The sequence below is a fragment of the Phyllobates terribilis genome, unplaced genomic scaffold (genome assembly GCF_046119375.1).
Source record: "Phyllobates terribilis strain yellow unplaced genomic scaffold, ASM4611937v1 Scaffold_1__5_contigs__length_1240528914, whole genome shotgun sequence".
NCBI lineage: Eukaryota > Metazoa > Chordata > Amphibia > Anura > Dendrobatidae > Phyllobates > Phyllobates terribilis.
In genome coordinates this window covers 973,442,616-973,463,582 of record NW_027362761.1, presented here as the reverse complement: position 1 = coordinate 973,463,582, position 20,967 = coordinate 973,442,616, and the positions used below count along the sequence as shown (strand labels likewise).

Sequence of the window (20,967 nt, the reverse complement as noted above, 5' to 3'; positions counted from 1 at the left end):
CTTATCACGTCCACTGCAGACCCCCCTCAGCGGAATTCCTGCAGCGATATCTGTAGCAACATTCTCTACTGAAGATATTTTTGCAAAGGAGTGTGGAATGCATTGCAAAGGGTAAAATTGCATCTACATCTGCAACATAAATTGGCATGGTGTGAATCTTAGTCTTGCAGCTCTGGTCAATATATACCGCAAATATATTTTTCAGCACGTACATTAGATTTTGTAAAATACTATGCTGACTGTAAAATGCAGCGGATTTTCCACAATCAAATACAATGTGGAAAATCTTGTGAAGAAGATTCTGAAAAACATAATCCATCATGGGTCACATCTGGATTTAGGAACCACATTGTAGAGGGTTATGCACATGAGGTACCTATATTACCCCATTTTAAAACCTATACATCTTGAAATATTCAAAACAGCACTGAGGAAGTTTTATTAAAGGGTTATTTCTATCTTCACAAATGTATATTGTCAGATTGTGCTTGGAAATACAAGCAAGTTTGCAAATTACTACTTATTAAAAATTTCAGCCGATTTTAAAATATTAGCATATTTGATTTCTTTTGTTTACAGCTGGTTGCCTTGGAGACAGACCACTGCTGCTAGACAGAAAAACATGTGCAGTGTTTCGTGCTTACAAGCTCAAAAGAAAATGCTTATGTTTAGAAGATGGCCAAGATCACAGGAGCTCGCTAATAGGCTCCTAACCCCAGCCATCTTCAGCGCAGCACATACAAGATAGACAGCACTGATGGTCAGCTTCCTAGACAACGAGCTGTAAACTAAAAAAAATAAAAATTTAAATAGCTGAAGAATGACTGCAAATTTCAATAAGCAGTAAACTGTAAAAGCACAAGCACTATCTGACAATATCCATCTATGGAAATGGGAATAACCCTTTAACCATTCAGGTGTTATAAAGAGACCCTCTGTTCTGGCACTGTATTTTGTCATGTATAGGCACCCTACCTGGTGCCCTACATTTGCTTCCCACTACCTCTGCCCCTGAGACAAGATTGCTACCACAGTGTCATGGGAAGTGCAATGGTAAGTCTGAAGGACGCCTCCCCTGGTTTTCTTGTGCTATGGAGCATGGTTCAGATTTACCATTGACCACATGCCACTGTGGTGTCCATCTTACAACCCCAATTCCAAAAACTTTGGGACGCTGTGTAAAATGTGAAGAAAACAAGAATGCAATGATTTAGAAATTGTTACGGATCCGGATGATGGAAACACTGTGCCGTGGTACAAGGAGGGACTGGAGGGGCGTAACTAGGGACCACACCCGGACCAACCTTCTCTATACGGCGGCTTAGTCGACTCCGTGAACCAAGGAAGGACTGAGAATGTGGACCAGGTGCTACTCCGGGACCGACCTCATGTGAGAGCAGGCGACTCCCACGGGACTGATGGCAGGTGCCGACTGGTATGGCAGACAGGCAGGTATGTGAACACGGCTGGTAGGCAGGCTCTGCTGGTAGACAGGCTGGCAGGCTCGGCCGGTAGGAAAGCTAGCAGGCGCGGCTGGTAAACAGGCTGGCGGGGACGGCTGATAGACAGGCTGGCGAGCAGCACTGGGACCTGAGGGCTGGAGAGAGTGTTAGCACACAAATTTCAACATTGCACAGGCACCTCCATTTTGGGGGAGGTGCCTTAAATAGAGGATGTCCTCCGGCCATTGGCCGGGGACATTTTAGGATGGCGCGCGCAGCCTCTTTAAGAAGCAGGGAGCGCGCGCACTCCCTAAGCACAGTGCCCTGAGCTCTGCGTGTGCTGCGCGCACCCCAGGCAGGCACAGCATGGGAGACAGGAGGAGGCGCGGTGGACGCAGGACCAGGGCCGCAGAGGTAAGGGTATCGGCATCTCTGCCGGGCAGAAGGCAGAGATACCGGTGACTCGCCCAGGGGGATATGGGGGACTCAGTACCCGGGCCTTTACCTTCTTGGGATGTCACGGCGGTCGGCTCCCGGGCCCATACCCTGGGGTCACTCTTAAAAGGGGGTTGTTGCTTGAAGGGATGATAAACGGTTTTGTCTCGTGACGCCACCTGTGGTTCCTGGTAATGGGTACCAGCGCTGCAGCAGACCTCCGGGGGTGATGGGATGGCAGCTGAGATGTTTCTGCTCCCCACAGGTGGAGCGGGCCCCCGTGGCAGGGTTGACGGAGGGGATGCAGGTGAGAGGTGGCCCGGCCGGGTCAGGGGAGAATAACAGGCACGCACACAGGGGATTCGCTTCAGTACCTTTACTGGTTTAAACGGCAGGTATGGTCCAGGGTACTTGGTAGGAAGGGTGCACTTCTGGACTCTCCCCAGTGAGCGGGTAGTAGGCCTCCTGATCCGTTTCTTCCTCTCTCTCTCTGAAGCTCTTGACCAGCCTGGAACTAGGCCTAGCTTCTGTACTGTTTCACTCTCTCACCTGTCTGCTTGGTAGTAAGAACTTTTCTCTGGCTACCACTATCCCTGGATGCTGGGGCCTTCGTGGTTCCTAGTTCTGTAGATGATTGTAACTTCAGGTTGACCAGGGGTCTGGAATCCTCCTGGTATACCGGTTATTCCTACTGGGCATAGAGGACCCTGTAGGCACGGACCCGGTGTCTGGCTTGTGTTCTGGGGTGAGCATAAGATGCTCCTCTGCCCCCTTAACTCCTCTCTCCTCTCCTTGCCTCCGGCCACGCTCTAGGCCCTCAGGCTTCAGCATGTGCTTTAGGCTTTTAAAGATCCAGTAGATCTTGTTAATTAATATTAACTGGCACCCCAAAACTCAGCAGATTCTACACTTGACCTCAGCACAGCAGCTCAACAGGTGCTGCCTCTTAACTGATCTCAAGTGCCAGCACACTCTGCCTACCTAACTCCACTCTCCTGTATATATATCCCTAACAGGGCTCCCTCTGGTGGTATGAGGTGGAAGGGTGGAGGTGTCTGTGTGTACTAAGGGCCTCTTGTGGAGAAGTCCGTCCATGCACTCTTTTGGGTCCTGTGGTACCTGTCTGTAGCAGGGTGCCACATTCCCCCCTAGTACAACTCAGTACGTCTGGACTGAAGCATTTTTTTTGTAAACAGGTCACAACAACAATTACGATAACAATAACACATATCAAAGTTACAGTGAGTCCTATAACCAGGTGTCCATCTCACTGGTGAAGGTGCAACATGAGTAGCATGAGGGACCCATCTGAAAACCCTCAACGTAGGCCCTGGGTGTTGGACCACGTCTTCGGCCACGCCAAACGGGTTTTTGTTCAGTGGTCTCTTAATATAAAACCAATAGGGGGCACTTCCATAAGTGCAACTATTTACAATGGACAGTTTTTGGCTGCTCACAGTCCTCAGCCTGCAAGTCTTTATACCCTTTACGGGTAACTAAATGCACACATATAACTTTTTCAGTTCACACAAACAATGCTATACCCTTCCAGGTAGCTATTTACACTGTAGGCATTTTGTATCTTATTCCCTATACCTGGTAGGGATTTGTCCTTGTGTGCTGCGTGTGGATCTACGTAACACTGGGGTGATACTTGTAACGGGTCTGGGAGGTGGAACCTCTGAGCAACTATACAAGGGGGCAGTCCTTGTAAGGAAGCGGGTGGCTCCCAGGGAAGGCGGGCAGGTAGTCACGGCTAGTGACGGGGACAGTCTCTGGGTAGAGGGGCAGGAGGTCACGGCAAGTGACGGGGACAGTCTCTTGACAGGTGGGTGGTCACGGCAAGTGACGGCAGAGCCTCCAGGTAGGGTAGCAGGCAGGTAGCAGGTGGACGCTCCCAGGTGAGCGGGCAAGAGTCTCTGGACAGGCAGGTGGTCACAGCACGTGACAGCGGAGCCTCCAGGTAGGCAAACAGGCAGGCAGCAGGTGAGCGCTCCCAGGTGAGCGGGCAAGAGTCTCTGGACAGGCAGGTGGTCACAGCACGTGACGGCGGAGCCTCCAGGTAGGCTAACAGGCAGGTAGCAGGTGAGCGCTCCCAGGTGAGCGGGCAAGAGTCTCTGGACAGGCAGGTGGTCACAGCACGTGACGGCAGAGCCCCCAGGTAGGCTAACAGGCAGGTAGCAGGTGAGCGCTTCCAGGTGAGCGGGCAAGAGTCTCTGGACAGGCAGGTGGTCACAGCACGTGACGGCGGAGCCTCCAGGTAGGCTAGCAGACAGGTAGCAGGTGAGCGCTCCCAGGTGAGCGGGCAGACGGATCCATAGACAGACTGGCAGGGCTGGTAGGCAGACTGTCGGACTGCAGGAATAACAGCAGATAGACACGAGTCAGGCAGGTATCAGACAGGAAACTGGCAGGTAACTGGCAGGTAACTGGTAACGGGACCTGAGGGCTGAAGCAGAGTGATGAACCATGCTACAACATTGCTCGGGCACCTCCATTTTGGAGGAGGTGCCTAATATATGGGAGGTCCTCCGGCAATTGGCCGGGGACTCCTTAGGATGGCGCGCGCGGTCCCTTTAAGAGCGGGGGAGCGCGCGCGCGCCCTAAGCACACTGCCGGGGAAGGAGCGCGTGCCGGAAGCAGCGGGGAGAGAAGCGCTGGAGGACGCCGCGCCAGGAGCGGGGAGGTGAGAGGGACGGCGTCTCTGCCTAGTACTGGGCAGAGATGCCGATGCTACAATACTGGTGTCTGTGCATGCACTATCCGCTAACCTATCAGGTCTACGTGCGGGTAAGTTATAGAACTGCCTCAACATCTCTATAGGACTGCCAAGTGCACTGTTTACTGGACCCTCAGGTTCTGCTTCAACTGGTGATCCTTCCCTTACTGGGGACTCTTCCTGTTCCTGAGCAGGTTCTTCCAGGGCGCTCACAGGTTCTTCTTGTGGTGGAGGTTCTTCTGGTGGCTGACAGAAGTGTATCACTGGTATGATAACTGCTCCATCGAGTTGAGGCCAGTCCTCGGGGAAGTCTCCTAGAACTGTATGAACTACATCTTCCTTGGGTTTTTCCGGAATTATAAGAGGTACTTCTTCCTCCTGTGTCTTCAGTAGATCTGGGCACAATTTCAAGTGGTCTCTTGAGACTGTTGTGGTTGTCCTACCTCCATCCTTGCTGATCAGGCTGGTTTTGGTGTTGTCAAATCTGGAATTTAACACTGTGTAGGGCTCTCTTTCCCACTGGTCATTGAGCTTGTGACCTCTTCTTTTCCGCTTTAGCACTATTTCTCCGGGTGACAAGGGTTCTGCTGGTGCATGCTTGTTATATTGGTCTTCTTGTCTTTCCCTTACTTTGTTTAGGCTGTCTTCAACACAGGTCTGTACTTTCCTGTACTGCTCTTCGCGATTTGTGTCCCAGTCTTCAGTGGACATATCTGCATCAGGTTTGACCACTCCGAGTTCCAGGTCCATGGGCAATTTTCCGGGTCTTGCTCTCATAAGGTACGCTGGGGTACAGTTAGTAGAACTCACAGGTATGTGGTTATACAGGTCCACCAGATCAGGTAGTTTGTCTGGCCACTGGTTCCTTTCTTCCAAAGGTAGGGTTTTTAACAGGTCAATGACTATGTTATTCATTTTCTCGCACATACCGTTAGTTTGAGGATGATATGGTGTAGTCCGGATCTTCTTACATCCATACAGGTGAAACAATTCTTTAAACAGCTCAGCTTCAAAGGTAGGGCCTTGATCTGTTAGCACCTTGTCCGGGTATCCATGGGGCCTGCAGAAGTAGGTTTGGAATGTTCTTGCTGCAGTTTCTGCTGTCAGATCCTTGACAGGGGCTACCACCAGGAACTGGGAATAGTGATCCATCATGGTCAGGGCATAGGAATAGCCTGATCTGCTGGGCGACAGATTGACGTGATCCAGAGCGACAATCTCCAGGCGTTGGGTTGTTTTGATGGACTGCAAGGGTGCTTTCTGACTTCCGTAGTCTTTCCTTCTGAGGCTACAGGGCCCACAATTCCAGCACCACCTTTCTATGGAACTCCGCATTCCAACCCAATAGAACCGGTCCTTCATCAGGGTTTCCAGCTTCTTCCAGGCAAAATGACCTGCTTGGTCATGGTAGGCCTCTAGCACCATCTGGATATCCGTCCTGGGCACTACAATCTGCCACACCATTTCATGGGTTCTAGGGTTGACATACCTCCTGCACAGCTTTTCTCTGTAGATGAACAGCTGGCTTCTCTCATTCCACAGGTGTTTGGCTTGTGGAGGAGCATCCTTCTCCAGGTGAGAACCTTCTTGGGTTATCAGTCCTTTGATGAGGCTGACAACCGTGTCACTGTCCTGGGTCTCCTTCCAGCTGTGATGAGGTAAAGGGTTTAGCGTCTTACCATGACGTCTTCTGGAGGTGTGTTGCTCATGGACCATTCCATTTCTGTGGAAAGCAGGTAATTCAATTTCTTCTAGGTCATCCACTTCATCCTCGGTGTCCGACTGGTGGGGCATTCTTGACAGGGCTTCAGCATTGGTGTTCTTGTGACCTGCCCGGTACTTGATTGTGAACTGGTAATTTGACAATCTGGCCACCCAACGCTGTTCCATGGCTCCCAACCTGGCTGTCTCCAGGTGTGTCAAGGGATTATTGTCGGTAAAGGCTGTAAATTTAGTTAAGGCTAGGTAATGTTTAAATCTTTCGGTGATAGCCCAGACCAAGGCCAGGAACTCCAGCTTGAAGGAACTGTAATTCTCCGGGTTCCTCTCAGTAGGGCCAAGATTTCTACTGGCATAGGCAATTACCTTTTCTCTGCCGTTTTGCTTCTGGGACAACACAGCTCCCAGTCCCTCATTGCTGGCGTCTGTGTATAACAGGAAAGGTTGGCTGTAGTCGGGGTAAGCCAGGATTTCCTCACCGGTTAAGGCTTCCTTCATTAATGCAAAGGACTTTGCCCCACTAGAATAGGGGACTTTTACCTCTTTTGGACTCCTAGTAGGAGATCTTGTAAAGGTGCTCCCTTTTGGTGTAGTCCTTAATGAACCTCCTGTAGTACCCGACCAGTCCCAGAAATTGACGTACCTCTTTGATGTTCCTTGGTTCAGGCCACTTCTGGATGGCAGTGACCTTCTCTGGTTCTGGTGCTACCCCCTCTGAGCTGACTACGTGCCCAAAGTACTGAACCTTCCGTTTGAGCAGGTGGCACTTGGAAGGTTTTAGTTTCATCCGATACCGGGACAATGCCTCAAATACCTCCGCCAGGTGCTTTAGATGGTCTTCATACGTCCTCGAGTACACAATAACGTCATCCAGGTATAGCAGCACTTTCTCAAAGTTCCGGTGTCCCAAGCAACACTCCATCAAGCTCTGGAATGTTCCGTGTGCGTTGCAGAGTCCAAATGGCATGCTGTTGAATTCGCATAATCCCATCGGGGTGGTGAAGGCTGTCTTCTCCCGGTCTTCCTCAGCAACAGAGATTTGCCAGTACCCGCTAGAGAGATCCAATGTGGAGAAATAATTGGCAGATTTTAGTGCAGCCAGGGATTCCTCTATACGGGGCAAAGGGTATGCATCTTTATGTGTTATTCGATTAATTTGTCTGTAATCTACACACATCCTCATGTTACCGTCCTTCTTTCTGACCAGGACCAGGGGAGCTGCCCAGGGGCTACAGCTATCCCTTACTACCCCTGCCTTTTTCATGTCATGCAACATTTCTTTTGCTTTTTGGTAATGAGCTGGTGGTATGGGTCTGTAACGCTCCTTAATGGGTGGATGGTTACCTGTGGGTATGTAGTGTTGTACCCCTTTGACCCTTCCAAAATCAAGTGAGTGTTTACTAAACACCTGTTCATATTTCTGAACCACTCTGTAGACACCGTGTTTTTGATGGACAGGAGTGGCGTCAGTTCCAACATGGAGCTGTTGACACCATTCCTCCAGCTGGGTTTTGGAGTCATTGTCCTCCACCGTGTCTGGTGGGGTCAAGGATTCCACTGTGTGTATGGCATTATTATTCACAGTATACAGTCTGGTAACAGTGGCGTATCTTGGCAATTTGACTTCCTCCTCCCCACAATTTAGGAGGCGTACGGGTACCCTCCCATTGCGCACATCAACTACCCCTCTAGCAGTTAGGAGTGTAGGTCTGTGCTCTGAGTTAACGGGCTCTACTACCGCCTGGTAGTTCTGTCCCTTGAGACCTATTGCTGCCCTACACCAAATCAGCATTTCACTTAGTAGGGGAATCACAATGGGTATCGGGTCTGTCACCCGTACATTACCAATCTCACCACCTGTTAGTTTTACCTGTTGCTGGTACAGGAGGGCGCAAATTTCCTTCTGGAACACCTTCCTCTGCCCTGGTCTGGCAGTGTCAGCGATCTGTTGGAGTAAGAACAACACTTCTCCCAAACAGTTATCAACAACATTTGTACCAAGTATCATATATGGGTTTGTATCACCAGGGTTAAACTCTATTACAATCAGTCCTTGGTCCTTTAGTTCCACTCTTCCCACCTTCACTGTCACGTCCTTAACCCCGACTAGGTTAAGAGGAAGGCCATTGGAGGCATATACAGAGAGGTTTGGGTCTGGCGGGTGGAGTTCATCTATGGACCAGTACATTTTGTAGAGGACATCAGGTATGATGGTTACCTGTGACCCGGTGTCCAGTAGAGCAGGGGTTGCTATGCCGTCCAGCATGATGGACAGGAAAGGCCTTCCTCCTACAAACTGTTCGCACCAGCTTGATGGGCCTGGTTGATCTACTCCTGGGTGTTGGCCCTTGGCCCCAGGGTTTGCCGTTTAAAGGACAGGTCCTTGTGGTGTGGCCTGCCTTGTGGTAACGGTAGCAAATGAATTCACCTGGAGGGCGAGGTCGGTCGTTGGTCCTCCCACGGGGTGGCGTTGTCCTCCTTCTTCTCCTCATCCAGGGGACATCCTCAGGACTGTCGGCAAGTAGGATCCTTCCATCCGGCTCGGACTCCGTCTGTTGCTGCAGGGCGCTCAGGACAGTGGTCAGGATTTTACTTAGCTGACGCACTTCAGAGCGCAGGCTGTCCAGTTCGCTAGGGGACACTGTTTGCACTTTTGCCTCAGCTGCTAATGAAGTGGCAGTGAGTGCTGTGGGCATTGGGGTGGCCCCACCCTGGTAACGCTGGATAGCAATATCTGATGTTTCCAGGGGCTGAAGACCCTTAATAGCCATGTCCTTCAGGGCATCAAAGGTGGCATTTGGATGATCTAAGGCCCACCACCGTACAGTTCTGCTCTCCTCCTGGGACCTTAACCCCCGGATGAATTGTTCTATCAGCATTTTGTCCTCATCATGTATGCTGGCTGGACTAACCTGTTTCAGGACCCGCTGGGCCTCTTGTAAACGCCAGGCATAGTCCCGGATACTGTCCTCAGGTTTCTGGGTACAGTGGTAGAACCTCATCTGAAGATCTGTCTCAGTGCGGTTTTCAAAGACAGTTTGCAGTCTCTTAAATATAATAGACACTGATTCCTGGACCGCTGCTGGCCAGCTTTCAACTTCCTGCTCTGCGGCACCAGCCAATTGTCCCAGCACAACAGCGGCTCTCTGTTTACCAGTCATTGAGTACATGTCCAGTACACTGCATATTTTTCTTTTGAACCCAGACAGGGTGTCTGGTTTGCCGTCATACTGGTGAAGCCGTTTCGCTCCGGGGATGTACCGCAGGGCCATAGGTATCACTGGAGTCACAACCCCTGCTGGTGGGACGGCCGCCCCGGCCTGAGCAGCGCCGGGCGCGAGTTGAGCATCGGGAGCGTTAACCGGTGCTCCGGCGTTTTGCTGGTCGTCAGCCATGGTTGCGCCCCCCCCAGTAAACCGTAGCCTACCTTCTTTGCTTTTATCGGGTAGGTCGCAGCTCCGCATATCGCGGTCTCCTTCCAGGTGCGGCGTCAGAGCGCGAGGCGAGGCTTGGGCGTCGTGCGCTACCAATGGTCACGCCTCTCTGGTTCCCGTGGTTACACCCCTCTTCACCACAGTTCAAACACAGTTCAAATATGGCACACAGTACCCGGTGGCAACGGGCACGAAATCCTGTTCGTGACACCAGGAAGAGATGACTCACCCAGGGGGATATGGGGGACTCGGTACCCGGGCCTTTACCTTCTCGGGATGTCACGGCGGTCGGCTCCCGGGCCCGTACCCTGGGGTCACTCTTAAAAGGGGGTTGTTGCTTGAAGGGATGATAAACGATTTTGTCTCGTGACGCCACCTGTGGTTCCTGGTAATGGGTACCAGCGCTGCTGCAGACCTCTGGGGGTGATGGGATGGCAGCTGAGATGTTTCTGCTCCCCACAGGTGGAGCGGGCCCCCGGGGCAGGGTTGATGGAGGGGATGCAGGTGAGAGGTGGCCCGGCCGGGTCAGGGGAGAATAACAGGCACGCACACAGGGGATTCGCTTCAGTACCTTTACTGGTGTAAACGGCAGGTATGGTCCAGGGTACTTGGTAGGAAGGGTGCACTTCTGGACTCTCCCCAGTGAGCGGGTAGTAGGCCTCCTGATCCGTTTCTTCCTCTCTCTCTCTGAAGCTCCTGGAACTAGGCCTAGCTTCTGTACTGTTTCACTCTCTCACCTGTCTGCTTGGTAGTAAGAACTTTTCTCTGGCTACCACTATCCCTGGACGCTGGGGCCTTCGTGGTTCCTAGTTCTGTAGATGATTGTAGCTTCAGGTTGACCAGGGGTCTGGAATCCTCCTGGTATACCGGTTATTCCTACTGGGCGTAGAGGACCCTGTAAGCGCGGACCCGGTGTCCGGCTTGTGTTCTGGGGTGAGCTTAAGATGCTCCTCTGCCCCCTTAACTCCTCTCTCCTCTCCTTGCCTCCGGCTACGCTCTGGGCCCTCAGGCTTCAGCACGTGCTTTAGGCCTTGGCTTGCCCTCAGCACAGCAGCTCAACAGGTGCTGCCTCTTCACTGATCTCAAGTGCCAGCACACTCTGCCTACCTAACTCCACCCTCCTGTATATATATCCCTAACAGGGCTCCCTCTGGTGGTATGAGGTGGAAGGGTGGAGGTGTCTGTGTGTACTAAGGGCCTCTTGTGGAGAAGTCCGTCCATGCACCCTTTTGGGTCCTGTGGTACCTGTGTGTAGCAGAGTGCCACACCGGCGCTACAGTACCACCCCTTTACGCCCTCTCTTCTTCAAGCCCGCAAGAAATTTTTCCATGAGAAGAGGAGCCTGACTGTTCTCCCTGGGCTCCCATGACCTCTTCTCAGGACCAAACCCCTTCCAATCCACAAGAAAAAATGTTTTTACTCTTACCCTCTTAGTAGCCAGAATGTTGTCTACATCAAAAACATCCTCAGCGCAGACTAGGGCTGGAGTGGTACCCGGATCATCAGAGAAAGGATTGAGGACGACAGGCTTGAGGACAGACACATGAAAAGAGTTGGGAATCCATAAGGAGGCAGGGACTTTCAGCTTATACACCACAGCATTAATCTGCCTCAAAATCTCGAATGGACCAATGTACCGCGGACCCAACTTGTATCAAGGTATTTTGATACAAACATACTTGGATGATAACCAGACCTTGTCCCCTGGATGGAATACCGGTGGATCCAGACGTCTCTTATGGCTGAGGATTTGCTCACATGATTATTGTAGGAGAATTCAGCCCAAAGCAGGAGTTCCACCCAGTTGATATGGTGGGCAGTGATGAAGTGACGAAGGAAGCTAGTGGGATCTGATTGATACGCTCAACCTGGCCATTATACTGAGGGTGATAAGCCGATGAGAAATCCAATGCGACATTTAAAAGCTTGCACGTGGCTCTTCAGAAGCGTGAGGTAAACAGGACCCCTCTATCAGAGACAATATGAAGAAGTAGTCCATGGAGACGGAAGATGTGAAGAATGAACTCGTAAGCCAGCACTGGCACAGAGGGTAGACCAGGCAGAGAAATGAAGTGAGCCATTTTGGAGAAGCGGTCAGCTACCACCCAAATGACAGTACAACCGGCCGATACAGGGAGATCCGTGATGATATCCATCGCAATATGCTGCCACGGAGTGGGAGGCACAGGTAAAGGAAGGAGTCGACCTATCGGAAGTTGCCTCAGTAGGTCATTTGACAGAAAATGATTTGGAGAGCCCGCCTGCCTTGATATTTTTATCTCCCGGACGGAAGTGGAGAATAAAATTGAAGCCTGCAAAGAACAGAAACCATCTGACCTGACGAGGGTTAAGTTGTTGAGCGGACTGCAAGTTGGTGAGATTCTTATGATCCGTGTAGATGACCACCGGATGCAGGGCCCCCTCTAGTAAGAATCACCACTCCTCCAGCGCCACTTTGATGGCAAGCAATTCCCAATCTCCAATGGAATAATTGCGCTCCGAAGGAGAGAAGAGCTTGGAAAAGAAGCCGCAGGTCACTATTCGACCGGACGAGGATTTCTGGGTGAGGACTGCTCCAGCCGCTGAAGACAAAGCATCTACCTCCAGGAAGAACTTCTTGTTATAGTCAGGACGATGCAGTACTGGAGCAGAAGAGAAGGCTTGTTTCAAAAGCACTTTCCGCCTCGGGAGTCCATTCCTTGGGATTAATCCCTTTGCGGGTCAGGGCAGAGATGGGAGCAGTCAGGGAAAAGAAGTGGGGAATGAATAAGCAGTAATAATTTGCAAATCCTAGGAATCGCTGAATAGCCTTCAATCCCTCAGGACGGGGCCACTTTAGAACAGCAGATACCTTCTCGGTTCCATCTTAAGGCAGGTCTCCGAGATTATGTATCCCAGGAATGGAAGAGACGTCTGCTCAAAACCTCATTTCTCAATGGCATATAAATGATTCATCCTAAACCCCAGCAATACATGTCCGAAAGTCTCTACCATGTGAGGGTAGCTCTGGAGAGAACACCAGGATATCTTCCAGGTATACCACCACGCAAGTGTATAGAAGATCTCGGAAGATGTCATTCACTAGCTCCTGAAAGACTGCAGGTGTGTTGCCGAGTCCGAAGGGCATCACATGGTACTCGTAGTGGCCATCCTCCTGAGTGTTGAATGCAGTCTTCCAGTCGTCACCCTGGCGAATCCAGACCAGACTATATGCTCCACGAAGATCGAGATTAGTGAAGATCTTTGCACCTTTGAGGTGATTAAATAACTCAGAAATGAGAGGCAGTGGATACTTGTTCTTTATAGTTATTTGATTTAGTCCCCTGTAGTTGATGCAAGGCAGAAGAGAGCCGTCCTTCTTCTTGACAAAGAAGAATCCTGCTCCAGCCAGTGAGGTGGACTTCTGGATAAAATCCCTAGTAAGATTCTCCTCAATGTATTCTGACATGGCATGGGTCTCGGCCAATGACAGGGGGTAGATTCGGCCATGGGGAGGGGAGGCACCCTGGCTAAGGTCGATGGGACAATAATACGGCCTATGAGGAGGTAGTGTCTCAGCCTCTTTCTTGTCAAAGACGTCCGCGTAAGACCAGTAGGGTGCCGGCAAGCCAAGTAGATTAGATGGAGTGGAAGGAGGTCAAGCAGGATGAACAGAAACCAGGCAGGTTTTGTGACACTCTTGACCCCAGCGGAGTGACGCGCCCAGGGGATGGGGAAACGACTCGGCGCCCGAGCCTTGTTGTAGCCTGATCTCGGGGGATGTCGCGGTGGCCGGTTCCCGGGCCCGTACCCTGGGGTCACTCTTAAAAGAAAGGGGGAAAGTTGTGTGGGATAGGGGAATGTTCGTGACGCCACCCGTGGTGTCTGGTGAGGATCACCAGCGCTGCGACAGTCCTCTGAGGCCGGTGTTAGGCTTAGTTGTTGTGGCTCCCCACAGGTGGAGAGGGGCCTCAGGGCAGCGTGGAGAGGGTGTAGGGTAGAGCGTTGGCGGGTGCAGAGCCGCGGAAGAAAGAACAAACAGAGGCAGTAGTTGAAGTCATCCAAGTCTTTACTCACTTTGTTGTTTAGTCAGCTCAGAGCTTCTCTCTGCTGTCACACGGCGAGCTGCGGCTGCCAGGGTGGGGTCCAGCACTCTCCAGCTAGTTCAGGAGCACTTGACAGGACCCCTGCTCTAGTGTGTTCCTCTCTTGTTCAACTTCTCCCGCCCTGTGTCCCCCACTGAGTCCCGTACAGGTACTGCAATGTCCCTTGTGGGTAACGTGTAGTTCCCGGACCGACTGGGTGCCCTTCTTGGTGACTTGCGGTGAGAACGTGGCGTAAGGCCGGGACCCTCTGGATAAACTCAGATTAGGGCATACAGGTGGCGACTCCGCTCCGTCCGTATCCCCCTGGGATCCACATAAGCCTCCGGACTTTTCCGACAAAGACGTGAAGTGCAAAGTCAGATGATCGGGGACCGGTACCCCCTCTTGCGGCAGGGTCTCTCTGGCTGGGCCAGAATAAGGTATGCAGGTGGCGACTCTGCTCTGTCTGCACCCCCTGAGATCCTCTCGCCTGTGGAGCCTATTTCCTCTGCTCCCCTCCTGGGCCTTTTTGCTTGGACCCTGACCGGGGACAGAGCCGGTTATAACTCTGCCCCGACCCCCCATCTCGAGGCCTGAGACCGGGAACCGTGGACCCTCAGTCGGCTGCAGCCTTGTGCTGACTTGCCGTCCCGAAGACCCATGACCAAAGACCTTGTTATTAAAATGGCCTCCAGTTATATAGAATTCTAATAAAGTGCTTAAGTAAATGTTTCTTCCACCCTCACTCACTACGTGGTTCCCCCTAACTTTGGTTCCCCCCAACTCCTCCATTCAGGCCCGGGGCAGCAATATGGTGCTTTAGGCCCCCTTCAGAGCTGGAGTGGTGTAGTGTTGAGTGTGTGGTTGGGGTCCTATGAAGTACTCCATCCTTACCTGGGAGAGGAGATACCACACCTCGTTCTGAGGTGCAGTACCCCTGTGGCGACTGAACCCTCAGGGGTGCCACAGGAGCACTTCTCCCAAACTCCAATTCAAGACCGGCTCGTTTCTCTGCAATTATTGCAGACCTAAGAGTAGGGGATGGGAGAGACCGGACAGCACATAGAAGGAGATTTTCTCCAAGTGCAGTAATCCTATCTGAAGACCCACCGGCTCGATGACGAACAGAATGGGCTCGGCAAGGGGTCTCCCATCCACCGAAGAAACCGCCAACGAATCCGGGAGGTGCTGGATAGGGATCCGGAACCGCTCCACAATGGCTTGTTGGGTGAGGTTCCCAGCAACGCCGGAATCCAGGTAGGCAGTCTCGACAAAATGGATGTTGCCACATGATATGGCTACTGACAGCGTCAGGGATGGAGAGGAAAGATTCTTGCCCAGGATGACCTCTCCAAAAGTTCCTAGGCTCTAAAGTTTCCCGAGTGGATTACATGCTTCGAACTGCCACAATAAAAGCATCTTTCTTCAGCGCCGCAGACCTCCTGGTGAGTTTTGACCATCGTCACCTGGCCAACTTGCATAGCTTCAGGGGTGAATGCCGAGGCAAAGGCTTGTTGCGAAATCGGTCTCTGAAAGTTAGGTGCTAGGCGTAAAGGTCTTCTCTCACGGACCACTTCCTTAGCACGCTCCTGGAATCTGATGTCAATCCGCGTGGCCAGAGACACTAGGTCATACAAAGAGGAGGGTATGTCACGACCGGCCAGCTCGGCTTTGATTCGCCCAGAAAGGCCTTCCCAAAAGGTAGCCACCAGAGCCTCGTTATTCCAGGCGAGTTCAGGCGAGAGAGTGCGGTGCAGACGGAGGAGAGCAGAGGCTGTAGAGGACATACGGCCGGGCTCATCGAAAACCCTCCGGAATGCCTCGAGGAAAGCCTGGAGATTTGACACCAGGAGGTCCCCCTCTCCCATAGAGGATTGAGCCACGCCAACACCTCTCCAGTGAGATGAGACATGACGAATGCCACTTTAGCCCGGTCTGAAGCAAACTGATGAGCCAGGAGCTTGAAGTGCAGCGTGCACTGATTTACGAAGCCCTGACATAGAGCGGGATCACAGCCAAATCGTGGATGGGGAGACAATGGGCAGATACCTCAACCCAGTGGCGGTGTGGTCCGAAGCTGGATACCGCACCGCCACTGGGTTGAGGTGCCGCTGGAGTGGGTACCGCTTAGGTAGAGGCAGGCACCACCAGGGTAGACAGTGCATCCACGTGGGAGTGTACAGTCCGCAGGAAGGACAGGATTGTATCCTGTTGCGATCTCTGGCAGGAGACTTCTTGGTAAACGTCCGAGACCGAAGGAGCCTGAGCGCCACCGGATTTCATGGCCTGTGCAAACTGTTACGGATCTGAATGATGGAACCACTGTGCCGTGGTACAAGGAGGGACCAGAGGGGCGTAACTAGGGACCACACCCGGACCAACCTTGGCTATACGGCGGATTAGTCGACTCCGTGAACCAAGGAAGGACCGAGAGGGTGGACCAGGTGCTACTCTGGGACTGAACTCGTGTGAGAGCAGGCGACCCCACAGGACTGATGGCAGGCGCCGACAGGTGCGGCAGACAGGCAGGTAGATGAGCACGGCTAGTAGGCAGGCTCGGCTGGTAGGCAGACTGGCGGGCACGGCAGGTAGGCAAGCTGGCAGGCACGGCTGGTAAAAAGGATGGCGGGCACGGCTGATAGACAGGCTGTGGGGCAGCACTGGGACCTAATGGCTAGAGAGAGTGTTAGCACATGGCGCGCGTGGCCCCTTTAACATAGAACACATATCCGAAGCTGAACGTGAGACATTTTTCTATTTAATTTAAAAAAAATAAAATAATTTAGAAATTGATGGCAGCAACACATCTCAAAAACATTGGCACAGGGTTAACAGAAGGCTGGAAAAGTAAGTGGTACTACACTGTGTTCCAAATTATTATGCAAATAATATTTTCTCAGATTTTCCCAAATTACCTATATGAATTGCAGTCATTGTAATTTTCCAGTCAAATAACTATTAGAGTACAATTGAAAGGTTTTTGTACAAACTGCCTATGATAACAGTATATTTTTAAAAAAATAAAAAACTCAAACTGCACTCAAAATGCATGTTCCAAATTATTATGCACAGCAGAGTTTTCAACCTTTTCATTTTAATAAAGAACAAAAAAATGGTCATTTTTGAAATTATAAGCATTAGCAGGTTATTACAAACTGAAATCAAACAGTTTTCAACTCAAAACTTTATTCTAGGTGATGTTACATTTGCACATAGGACCGCTTGTTCGAAAGGAGCTTCTGAACTCTCTCGTCCTTTGAATTTGTCAGGTTTTGGATGGTTTCTGCTTCAATTGTTTTCATGAGGACAGAATACCCTCCCAGAGCTGTTGCTTAGATGTGAACTGCCTCCCGCCATCATAGACACTCCTTTTGATGATGCTCTAGAGGTTCTCAATGGGGTAGAGGTCAGGGGAGCATGGGTGCCACACCATAAGTTTGTCCCCTTTTATGCCCATAGCAGCCAGAGATGCAGATGTGTTATGTGCAGCATGAGACGGGGCATTATCATGCATGAAAATGATCTTGCTGCGGAATGCACGGTTCTTTTTCTTGAACCATGGAAGGAAGTGCTGTTTGAGAAACTCAACATACATTATGGAGTTCATCTTTACCCCTTCAGGGATCCTAAAAGGGCCGACAATCTCTCTCCCCATGATTCCAGCCCAAAACATTACTCCACCTCCTCCTTGTTAGCGCCGTAGCCGTGTTTGAATGGGGTGTCCATCAACCAGCCATCCTCCACTCCATCCATCTGGTCCATCGAGATCATTTCATGCAAGGATAGCAAAAAACCTGGGAAACCTCATTGCACCAACAGTTAGCAATTCTCAAATCAACAATAAACCCCCACTCATTAAAGAAACTGTTGTTTTTTTTCCCTGCAACAAATGCACAGCATGCAAGAAGCTGCACACCAAAAAACAAAAAATAATTACGGAAGGCCAAATTACCCACACAATCTCCGACTTCATTACTTGCAAGACCGAAGGTGTCTTCTACGGCCTCCAATGTCAGTGCAACAAACTTTATATAGGTAGAACCAAACGCCCCTTACATGTGCGCATAAATGAACATCTGCGCAACATTTCCAAAAAATTTGATGGACACCCACTATCTATACATTACTCCGAAAAACATGGAGGTTCCATAAAGGGTGCTACCATCACAGGCCTACAGAAGGTCCACAAACAATGGCGCAAAGGGGACTATATAAAACAAATGTCCAGGATTGAAAGCAAGTGGATATTCAATTTGGACACGTTAAAACCAAAAGGACTCAATTCTGAGATTGAGTTAGTTGCTTTCAATGATGATTAATATATTCATCCGAAGTAAAGCATATTATATCTAAATACCAAGCTGAGCCCGCCCCCACTAATCAATCATGGACAGCACGCATATATAAGTGACCAACTTACAGCAGCAGACCATCCCTGAGGAAGAGAACCGTAGTTCTTGAAACGCGTTGGTCTTTTGGTCCCTGTAAGCCACCGTACCGGTACGGGTCACGTGCGTGCTGTCACGTGCACTGATGTCATGCAGGTCCTACTGCGTTGACACAAGGCGCCTACTCAAGGTCCTTCCCGTCCTCCACAGACCGCCGACGGATGACACTAAGCGCAAAGGAGAACAGCTGGTCACCGGCCGGGACCCTGTTACACTCCCTGCGCGACCCATCTCTACCCCCTACCGCCCCTTTTGCCCCCGCTGCCAGCTGAGACTCTGGGAGTACCTACAATAAGACGCTAACGAGCCCCTGTCAGCAGAATCAGCCCTGACAGACAACCAACTGTAAGTAACTGAGCTCTGTTCCCACGGTGACATCCAGCATCTAAGACTGCACCACAGTGTGCACATTCTATACACACACCAGACTGCACATCTCTCCTAATCGCAACTATCACCACGAAAAAGTTTAATAGGATTAAGCAGATCCTCAGTACCCTAACATAGAGCACAGACACTGCTTCCCCACTGCTACCAACACTACCAGTGAGCCCAAGGAACAAGCAGATTTTCAGTGCTCTAATCTAACAGGTAACATTTAATCATCTTACCTGCACTGTGCATGCCCTCCCCCTACCAATTAGGATCCATAGATACATCTATAGTATACTAACATTTATTTCAATAGTATCCTTCCAGCCTTTTTGATACATATACAGCTGTCCATCACCCAGCATTGGACAACATGCTCCAAGACCGTAGTCACTAGCACGTGCTATCTTGGAATCTATACAGAACCTCGTACAGGTAAATACATATTCTCTCACCTGTGCCTCTCAGACCCCCAGCACTGTACCACAGGTATAACAAAACCCTTTTACTATTCGCCAACAGCAACAAGCAGCCTCAAGCACTGCGATCCACACTAGCTGTCCATCACCCGGAACCGGACAAATATCAAGACCGCAGACACCATCAAGTGCAGTCCTGAAACCTACACAGAACCCCCCTCCTTTACGGGTAAAATAACTGCATTCCTTCATATGTGCCATTTAGACCCTCTGCACTGCGTCACAGGCATAACTAATATTACTCTATATCCATTAGCAGTACTCTCTAATCCCGCTGCCTAAACATCAAGAAACGTCCATCACCCCAAGCACAAGCCATCCACACCTGGAAATCTACTCAGATCGACAACAGGTAAATCACTTCTTCCACCAGTGAGATCAGCCACTCCAAGCCTACGGGGAACAATCTGGTCACTAACCCCTCCTTTCCCCTTCTCTCTCTCTTTTTTACACCCAGGAACCATCCAGACTAAAACCCTTCTAAAACTGGCCTAGAAACCCATGAGGCTACAATTACAAGGAACTCACATAAAGCCTCCACCCCAAAAGACTCACCATCTATCCCTATCTAATATTTTAATATTTTAACCTTCACTGTGATTTGTCATTTTATGTGAGATTTAATATTCAAATTAAAAACTTTTTTATCATCTTCTCCTATTGTCCACATCTTGTCCTAAAAACCCCTCCCCCTTCTTTTATACGGCCTAAACCTTACCAGCGCAGGATATTTTAATCATTTTAATTTTATAGAAAAAAATATTTTTTTTGCATCGCTTTATTCTGAGAGCTATAACTTTTTTATTTTTTGGCTGATGAAGCTGTATGGCAGCTTTTTTTTTTGCGGAACAAGATGATGTTTTCAGCGGTACCATTTTTATTTCTATTTTGCTTTTTGATCGCATTTTTTTCCACTTTTTGTTTGGCGATATGATGAAAAAGCATAGTTTTTTGCTCTGTTTTTTATTTATTTTTATTACGGTGTGCACAGAAGGAGTTAATTAGTGTGACAGTTTTATAGATCGGGTTGTTTTGGATGCGGCGATACCAAATATGTGTACTCTTTTTGTTTTTGCATAAATATACGGATTTATTGGTTTAATATTTTATTTATTTATTTTTATTTATTTTGTGATTTTTTTTTTTAACAGTTTGAAAAAAAAATTTAGACTTTTTTTTTACATTTTTACTTAGTCCCTGTATGGGACATTAATTTTTATTTTTCTAATCACTGTTCGCATGCAATGTAATAGACATGTATTACATTGCATGAGAAGTTTGCTGACAGTTTCAGACTGTCTGTCTCCTGCTGGGCTTCAGCTGCAGGCTGAGCCTAGCAGGACACCATATATGGCAGATCTGGTGGCGGTCATGTGACCTCCAGCTGCCATAACAACGGCAGGTCCTGGAAGGCATCAGGGGGCCGTCGGAGAGGTAAGTGGACAACCCCCTCTCCTCTCACTATCTTCTATATGCCGCGATCACTATAGATCGCGGCATATAGAAGATCGGAAAGGGTTAACATCATTGGGACCTGATCCAATCAGGTCCCGATGATGTCCCCTGTCAGAGCTGTCGCTCTGAACCGCAACCGCAGTACTTGCAGGACCCTGGGGGTCCTGAGGGCTGCGGGACCGCCGACCGTTCATAAACGTCGGCGCTGCACAGTGTCCAGGCAGCGCCGACGTTTATGTACAGTGGGCGGTCGGGAAGCGGTTAAAATAAACTGATGCAAAATGGAAAACTGCTCTGGGGTCAGATAACTCAAAATTAGAATTTTTTTATAGAAACTACAGACACCGTTTCCTGCTTGTTATCAGCGCACAGTTCAAAAGCTGCATCTCTGATGTATGTG

At 50.1% G+C, this 20,967-nt stretch overlaps 1 long non-coding RNA gene across 1 annotated transcript in view; it reads left to right on the top strand.

Annotated features, from left to right (window-relative positions):
* LOC141156459 (uncharacterized) overlaps positions 1-19,465 on the top strand; it is an 83,175-nt gene extending 63,710 nt beyond the window's left edge. The window contains exons 2-4 of the long non-coding RNA XR_012247629.1: positions 18,950-19,068; positions 19,156-19,281; positions 19,369-19,465. This is a non-coding gene — a long non-coding RNA (uncharacterized lncRNA). The remainder of the gene's footprint in view (positions 1-18,949; positions 19,069-19,155; positions 19,282-19,368) is intronic.
* The last annotated feature ends 1,502 nt before the right edge of the window (positions 19,466-20,967 follow it).